At 42.9% G+C, this 7482-nt stretch overlaps 7 non-coding genes and 1 pseudogene across 7 annotated transcripts; all 8 read right to left on the reverse strand.

The window, feature by feature from the left end:
* Nucleotides 1-324: 324 nt before the first annotated feature.
* On the reverse strand, nucleotides 325-443 carry LOC142515145 (5S ribosomal RNA). Its single transcript, XR_012811003.1, has one exon. It is a non-coding gene; the product is annotated as a 5S ribosomal RNA (ribosomal RNA).
* Nucleotides 444-1127: 684 nt separating this feature from the next.
* On the reverse strand, nucleotides 1128-1246 carry LOC142514581 (5S ribosomal RNA). Its single transcript, XR_012810469.1, has one exon. It is a non-coding gene; the product is annotated as a 5S ribosomal RNA (ribosomal RNA).
* Nucleotides 1247-1930: 684 nt separating this feature from the next.
* LOC142508315 (5S ribosomal RNA) lies at nucleotides 1931-2048 on the reverse strand. The gene has a single exon (XR_012806535.1). It is a non-coding gene; the product is annotated as a 5S ribosomal RNA (ribosomal RNA).
* A 681-nt stretch (nucleotides 2049-2729) lies between these two features.
* LOC142507248 (5S ribosomal RNA) lies at nucleotides 2730-2848 on the reverse strand. The gene has a single exon (XR_012805509.1). It is a non-coding gene; the product is annotated as a 5S ribosomal RNA (ribosomal RNA).
* Nucleotides 2849-3700: 852 nt separating this feature from the next.
* LOC142514035 (5S ribosomal RNA) lies at nucleotides 3701-3819 on the reverse strand. The gene has a single exon (XR_012809949.1). It is a non-coding gene; the product is annotated as a 5S ribosomal RNA (ribosomal RNA).
* A 672-nt stretch (nucleotides 3820-4491) lies between these two features.
* Nucleotides 4492-4610, reverse strand: LOC142508589 (5S ribosomal RNA). Its single transcript, XR_012806796.1, has one exon. It is a non-coding gene; the product is annotated as a 5S ribosomal RNA (ribosomal RNA).
* Nucleotides 4611-6054: 1444 nt separating this feature from the next.
* Nucleotides 6055-6173, reverse strand: LOC142510127 (5S ribosomal RNA). The gene has a single exon (XR_012808258.1). It is a non-coding gene; the product is annotated as a 5S ribosomal RNA (ribosomal RNA).
* Nucleotides 6174-6856: 683 nt separating this feature from the next.
* On the reverse strand, nucleotides 6857-6977 carry LOC142511892 (5S ribosomal RNA; annotated as a pseudogene).
* Nucleotides 6978-7482: the final 505 nt, after the last annotated feature.

Here is a 7482-nt window from a genome sequence, read left to right on the forward strand (position 1 = left end):
GGATACGATAAAATGGAACCGGAATCGAATTTCGGACTTCCTTAACGGATTTCTCAAGGAAACAGAAGCTTAACAGAAGCGGAAAATCGCAAATTAGAGTGTCTTAGTGAAAGAATTCGGCTAAAATCTCGCCAGCTCATTGTGGAGTAATGAGTCTCGTTCGTTTGCCCGTTTACAATCCAATTAGCCTACAATTTTGTCCAAATCCTGCAGTGTCCGAGCTACGTTGTTGTCACATGTCTTAACTGGTCCTAATCGAGATTCAGATGATTTGAGCCGAAAATAGTCTGTCAACTAGTAATCAAAAATAGAAAAACACGAAAAGGGGTGCAACACGAGGACTTCCAAGGGGGCCACCCATCCTAGTACTGCTCTCGCCCAAGCACGCTTAACTTCTGAGTTCTGATGAGATCCGGTGCATTAGTGCTGGTATGATCGCACCCGACATTGAGTGGGATGTTTATTCTTATATCCCTCGAGTACGTGTGGAGCGGGCGGCGATGGACAACACGCGGCACTGCTCTCGCCCAATAGGAACCATGAAGTTAAGCGTTCTGGCGCGATGAAAGAGCTATGATGGGTTACCTCCCTTGGAAGTCCTTGTGTCGCGACCGTTTACATAAATTAAAGCTAAAACAGTCGAAATAATTCTTTTTAATGAGTTAACCGTCTCCGGAGTAATCTACGTCATACCCTTCCGCACAGAACCGACTCACGACAACAAAAATAGCTAAATTTTCCAAGAAAATAGAAAAGAAAATAAGAAGAATAAAATAGCAAATGTAAAGCTATTATTATGCCTATGATACGATAAAATGGAAACGGAATCGAATTTCGGACTTCCTAAACGGATTTCTCGAGGAAACAGAAGTTTAACCGAAGCGAAAAATCGCAAATTAGAGGGTCTTAAAGAAATAATTCGGCTAAAATCTCGCCAGCCCATTACGGAGTACTGAGTCTCGTTCGTTTGCCCGTTTATAATCAAATTAGCCTACAATTTTGTCCAAATCCGGCAGTGCCCGAGCTACGTTGATTTCACATGTCTTATCTTGTCCCGATCGAGATTCAGATAATTTGAGCCGAAAATTGTCTGTAAACAAGTAATCAAAAATAGAAAAACACAAAAAGGGGTGCAACACGAGGACTTACCAGGGGGTCACCCATCTTAGTACTGGTCTCGCCCAAGCACGCTTAACTTCGGAGTTCTGATGGGATCCGGTGCATTAGTGCTGGTATGATCGCTCCCGACATATAGTGGGATGTTTATTATTACTTCCCTCGAGTACGTGTGGCGCGGGCGGCGATGGACAACACGCGGCACTACTCTCGCCCAATCAGAACCATGAAATTAAGCGTTCTGGCGCGATGGCAGAGCTAGGATGGGTGACCTCCATGGGAAGTCCTCGTGTCACGACCGTTTACGTAAATTATGGATAAAACAGTTGAAATAATTGTTTTTAACGAGTTAACCGTCTCCGGAGTAATATGCGTCATACCCTTCCGCACAAAACTTGCTCAAGACAACAAAAATCGCTAAATGTTCCCAGAAAATAGAAAAGAAAATTATAAGAAGAAAATAACGAATGTAAAGCTATTATTATGCCTGGGATACGATGAAATGGAACCGGAATCGAATTTCGGACTTCCTAAGCGGATTTTTCGAGGAAACGGAACCTTAACAGAAGCGGAAAATCGCAAATAAGAGGGTCTTAGAGAAGGAATTCGGCTAAAATCTCGCCAGCACATTGTGGAGTAGTGAGTCTCGTTCGTTTGCCCGTTTACAATCAAATTAGCCTACAATTTTGTCCAAATCCGGCAGTGCCCAAGCTACGTTGATTTAACATGTCTTATTTGGTCCCGATAGAGATTCAGATGATTTGAGCCGAAAATCGTCTGTCAAAAAGTAATCGAAAGTAGAAGAACACGAAAAGAGGTGCAACACGAGAACTTCCAGGGGGTCACCCATCCTAGTACTGGTCTCGCCCAAGCACGCTTAACTTCGGAGTTCTGACAAGATCCGGTGCATTAGTGCTGGCATGATCGCACTCGACATTGAGTGGGATGTTTATTCTTATATCCCTCGAGTACGTGTGGAGCGGACGGCGATGGACAACACGCGGAACTGCTCTCGCCCAATCAGAACCATGAATTTAAGCGTTCTGACGCGATGAAAGAGCTAGGATGGGTGACCTCCCTTGGAAGTCCTTGTGTCGCGACCGTTTACATAATTATAGCTAAAACAGTCGAAATAATTGTTTTTAATGATTTAACCGTCTCCGGAGTCATCTGCGACATAACCTTTTGCACCGAACCGGCTCACGACAACAAAAATCGCTAAATGTTCACAGAAAATAGAAAAAAATAAGAAGAAAAAAATAGTGAATGTAAAGCTATTATTATGCCTGGGATACGATAAAATGGAACTGGAATCGAATTTCGGACTTCCTAAACGGATTTCTCGAGGAAACAGAAGCTTAACAGAAGCGGAAAATCGCAAACTAGAGTGTCTTAGAGAAAGAATTCGGTTAAAATCTCGCCAGCTCATTCCGGAGTAATGAGTCTCGTTCGTTTGCCCGTTTACAACCAAATTAGCCTACTATTTTTTTCAAATCCGGCAGTGCCCAAGCTACGTTGATTTCACATGTCTTATCTGATCCCGATCGTGATTCAGATGATTTGAGCCGAAAATCATCTGTCAACAAGTAATCAAAAATAGAAAAACACGAAAAGGGGTGCAATACGAGAACTTCCTAGGGGGTCACCCATCCTAGTACTGCTCTCGCCCAAGCACGCTTAACTTCGGAGTTCTGATGGGATCCGGTGCATTAGTGCTGGTATGATCGCACCCGACATTGAGTGGGATGTTTATTCTTATATCCCTCGAGTACGTGTGGAGCTGGCGGCGATGGACAACACGCGGCACTGCTCTCGCCCAATCAGAACCATGAATTTAAGCATTCTGGCGCGATGACAGAGCTAGGATGGGTGACCTACTTTGGAAGTCCTTGTGTCGCGACCGTTAACATAATTATAGCTAAAACAGTCGAAATAATTGTTTTTAATGAGTTAACCGTCTCCGGAGTCATCCGCGTCATACCCTTCTGCACCGAACCGGCTCACGACAACAAAAATCGCTAAATGTTCACAGAAAATAGAAAAAAATAAGAAGAAGAAAATAGCGAATGTAAAGCTATTATTATACATGGGATACGATAAAATGGCACCGGAATCGAATTTCGGACTTCCTAAACGGATTTCTCGAGGAAACAGAAGCTTAACAGAAACGGAAAATCGCAAATTAGAGTGTCTTAGGGAAAGAATTCGGCTAAAATATCGTCAGCTCATTGCGGAGTAATGAGTCTCGTTCGTTTGGCCGTTTACAATCAAATTAGGCCACCCATCGAATTTAGAACTTCCTAAGCAAATTTCTTGAAGAAACGGAACCTTAACAGAAGCGGAAAATCACAAATTAGAGAGTCTTAGAGAAGGAATTCGGCTAAAATCTCGCCAGCTCATTGCGGAGTAATGAGTCTCGTTCGTTTGACCGTTAACAATCAAATTAGCCTACAATTTTGTCCAAATCTGGCAGTGTCCGAGCTACGTTGATTTCACATTTCTTATCTGGTCTCGATCAAGATTCAGATGATTTGAGCCGAAAATCGTCTGTCAACAAGTAATCAAAAATAGAAAAACACGAAAAGGGGTGCAACACGAGAACTTCCCAGGGGGTCACCCATCCTAGTACTGCTCTCGTCCAAGCACGCTTAACTTCGGAGTTCTGATGGGATTCGGTGCATTAGTGCTGGTATGATCGCAACCGACAATGAGTGGGATGTTTATTCTTGTATCCCTCGAGTACGTGTGGAGATGGCGGCGATGGACAACACGCGGCACTGCTCTCGCCCAATCAGAACCATGAATTTAAGCGTTCTGGCGCGATGACAGAGCTAGGATGGGTGACCTCCCTTGGAAGTCCTTGTGTCGCGACCGTTTACATAATTATAGCTAAAACAGTTGAAATAATTGTTTTCAATGAGTTAACCGTCTCCGAAGTCATCTGCGTCATACCCTTCTGCACCGAACCGGCTCACGACAACAAAAATCGCTAAATGTTCACAGAAAATAGAAAAAAAATAAGAAGAAGAAAATAGCGAATGTAAAGCTATTATTATACATGGGATACGATAAAATGGAACCGGAATCGAATTTCGGACTTCCTAAACGGATTTCTCGAGGCAACCGAAGGTTAACAGAAACGGAAAATCGCAAATTAGAGTGTCTTAGGGAAAGAATTCGGCAAAAATCTCGCCAGCTCATTGCGGAGTAATGAGTCTCGTTCGTTTGCCCTTTTACAATCAAATTAGACTGCAATTTTGTCCAAATCCGGCAGTGTCCGAGCTACGTTGTGTTCACATGTCTTATCTGGTCCCGATCGAGATTCAGATGATTTGAGCCGAAAATCCTCTGTCAACAAGTAATCAAAAATAGAAAGAAGTGCAACACGTGGACTTCCAATGGGGTCACCCATCCTAGTACTGCTCTTGACCAAGCACGCTTAACTTCGGAGTTTTGATGGGATCCGGTGCATAAGTGCAGGTATGATCACACCCGACATTGTGTGGGATGTTTATTCTTATATCCCTCGAGTACGTGTGGAGCGGACGGTGATGGAAAACACGCGGCTCTACTCTTGCCTAATCAGAACAATGAAGTTAAGCGTTCTGGCGCGATGACAGAGCGAGGATGGGTGACCTCCCTGGCAGCCCACGTGTCGCGACTGTTTACGTAAATTATGGCTAAAACAATCGAAATAATTGTTTTTAATGAGTTAACCGTCTCCGGAGTAATTTGCGTTATACTATTCTGCACAGAACCGGCTCACGAAAAAAAAAATTGCTAAATGTTCCCAGAAAAGAGAAAAAAAAATAAGAAGAAGAAAAATAGTGAATGTAAAGCTATTATTATGCGTGAGATACAATAAAATGGAACCGAAATCGAATTTCGAACTTCCTAAGCGGATTTCTCGAGGAAACGAAAGCTTAACAGAAGGGGAAAAATCGCAAATTAGAGGGTCCTAGAGAAGGAATTCGGCTAAAATCTCGCCAGCTTCTTGTTGAGTAATGAGTCTCGTTCGTTTGCCCGTTTACAATCAAATTAGGCTACAATTTTGTCCAAATCCGGCAGTGCTTGAGCTATGTTGATTTCACATGTCTTATCTAATCCTGATCGAGATTCAGATATTTGAGCCGAAAATCGTCTGTCAACAAGTAATCAAAAATAGAAAAACACGAAAAGGGGTGTAACACGAGGACTTCCCATGGGTTCACCCATCATAGTACTGGTGCATAAGTTCAGGTATGATCGCACCCGATATTGAGTGGAATGTTTATTCTTATATCCCTCAAGTACGTGTGGAGCGGGCGGCGATGGACAACACGCGGCACTGCTCTCGCCCAATCAGAACCATGAAGTTAAGCGTTCTGGCGCGATGGCAGAGCTAGGATGGGTGACCTCCCTTGGAAGTCCTCGTGCCGTGACCGTTTACGTAAATTATGGATAAAACAGTCAAAATAATTGTTTTTAATGAGTTAACCATCACCGCAGTAATATGCGTCATACCCTTCCGCACAGAACCGGCTCACGACGACAAAAATCGCTAAATGTTCCCAAAAAATAGAAAAAAAAATAAGAAAAAGAAAATAGTGAATGTAAAGCTATTATTATGCCTGGGATACGATAAAATGGAACCGGAAATCGAATTTAGAACTTCCTAAGCGGATTTCTTGAGGAAACGGAAGCTTAACAGAAACGAAAAAATCACAATTAGAGAGTCTTAGAGAAGGAATTCGGCTAAAAATCTCGCCAGCTCATTGCGGAGTAATGAGTCTCGTTCGTTTGACCGTTAACAATCAAATTAGGCTACAATTTTGTCCAAATCCGACAGTGTCCGAGCTACGTTGATTTCACATTTCTTATCTGGTCTCGATCAGATTCAGATGATTTGAGCCGAAAATCATCTGTCAACAAGTAATCAAAAATAGAAAAACACCAAAAAGGGTGTAACACGAGGACTTCCCAAGGGGACACCCATCCTAATACTGCTCTCGCCCAAGCATGCTTAACTTCAGATTTCTGATGGGATCCAGTGCATTAGTGCTGGTATGATCGCTCCCGACATTGAGTGGGATGTTTATTCTTATATCCCTCGAGTACGTGTGGCGCGGGCGGCAATGGACAACACGCGGCACTGCTCTCGCCCAATCAGAACCATGAAGTTAAGCGTTCTGGCGCTATGGCAGAGCTAGGATGGGTGACCTCCCTGGAAGTCCTCGTGTCACGACCGTTTATGTAATTATGGATAAAACAGTTGAAATAATTGTTTTTAACGAGTTAACCGTCTTCGGAGAAATATGCGTCATACCCTTCAGCACGAAACCTGCTCAAGACAACAAAAATCGCTAAATGTTCCCAGAAAATAGAAAAGAAAATAAGAAGAAGAAAATAGCGAATGTAAAGCTATTATTATGCCTGGGATACGATAAAATGGAACCGGAATCGAATTTAGAACTTCCTAAGCGGATTTCTTGAGGAAACGGAAGCTTAACAGAAACGAAAAATCACAAATTAGAGAGTCTTAGAGAAGGAATTCGGCTAAAATCTCGCCAGCTCATTGCGGAGTAATGAGTCTCGTTCGTTTGACCGTTAACAATCAAATTAGGCTACAATTTTGTCCAAATCCGACAGTGTCCGAGCTACGTTGATTTCACATTTCTTATCTGGTCTCGATCAAGATTCAGATGATTTGAGCCGAAAATCGTCTGTCAACAAGTAATCAAAAATAGAAAAACACAAAAAAAGGGTGTAACACGAGGACTTCTCAGGAGGGAACACCCATCCTAATACTGCTCTCGCCCAAGCATGCTTAACTTCAGATTTCTGATGGGATCCAGTGCATTAGTGCTGGTATGATCGCTCCCGACATTGAGTGGGATGTTTATTTCTTATATCCCTCGAGTACGTGTGGCGCGGCGCAATGGACAACACGCGGCACTGCTCTCGCCCAATCAGAACCATGAAGTTAAGCGTTCTGGCGCTATGGCAGAGCTAGGATGGGTGACCTCCCTGGAAGTCCTGGTCACGACCGTTTATGTAAATTATGGATAAAACAGTTGAAATAATTGTTTTAACGAGTTAACCGTCTTCGGAGAAATATGCGTCATACCCTTCAGCACGAAACCTGCTCAAGACAACAAAAAATCGCTAAATGTTCCCAGAAAATAGAAAGAAAATAAGAAGAAAATAGCGAATTTAAAGCTATTATTATGCCTGGGATACGATAAAATGGAACCGAAATCGAATTTCAGACTTCGTAAGCAGATTTCTAGAAGAAACGGAAGCTGAACAAAAGCGAAAAAACGCAAATTAGAGGGTCTGGAGAAGGAATTCGGCTAAAATCTCGCCAGCTCATTGCGGAGTAATGAG

The sequence above is a fragment of the Primulina tabacum genome, chromosome 10 (assembly GCF_025594145.1).
Source record: "Primulina tabacum isolate GXHZ01 chromosome 10, ASM2559414v2, whole genome shotgun sequence".
NCBI lineage: Eukaryota > Viridiplantae > Streptophyta > Magnoliopsida > Lamiales > Gesneriaceae > Primulina > Primulina tabacum.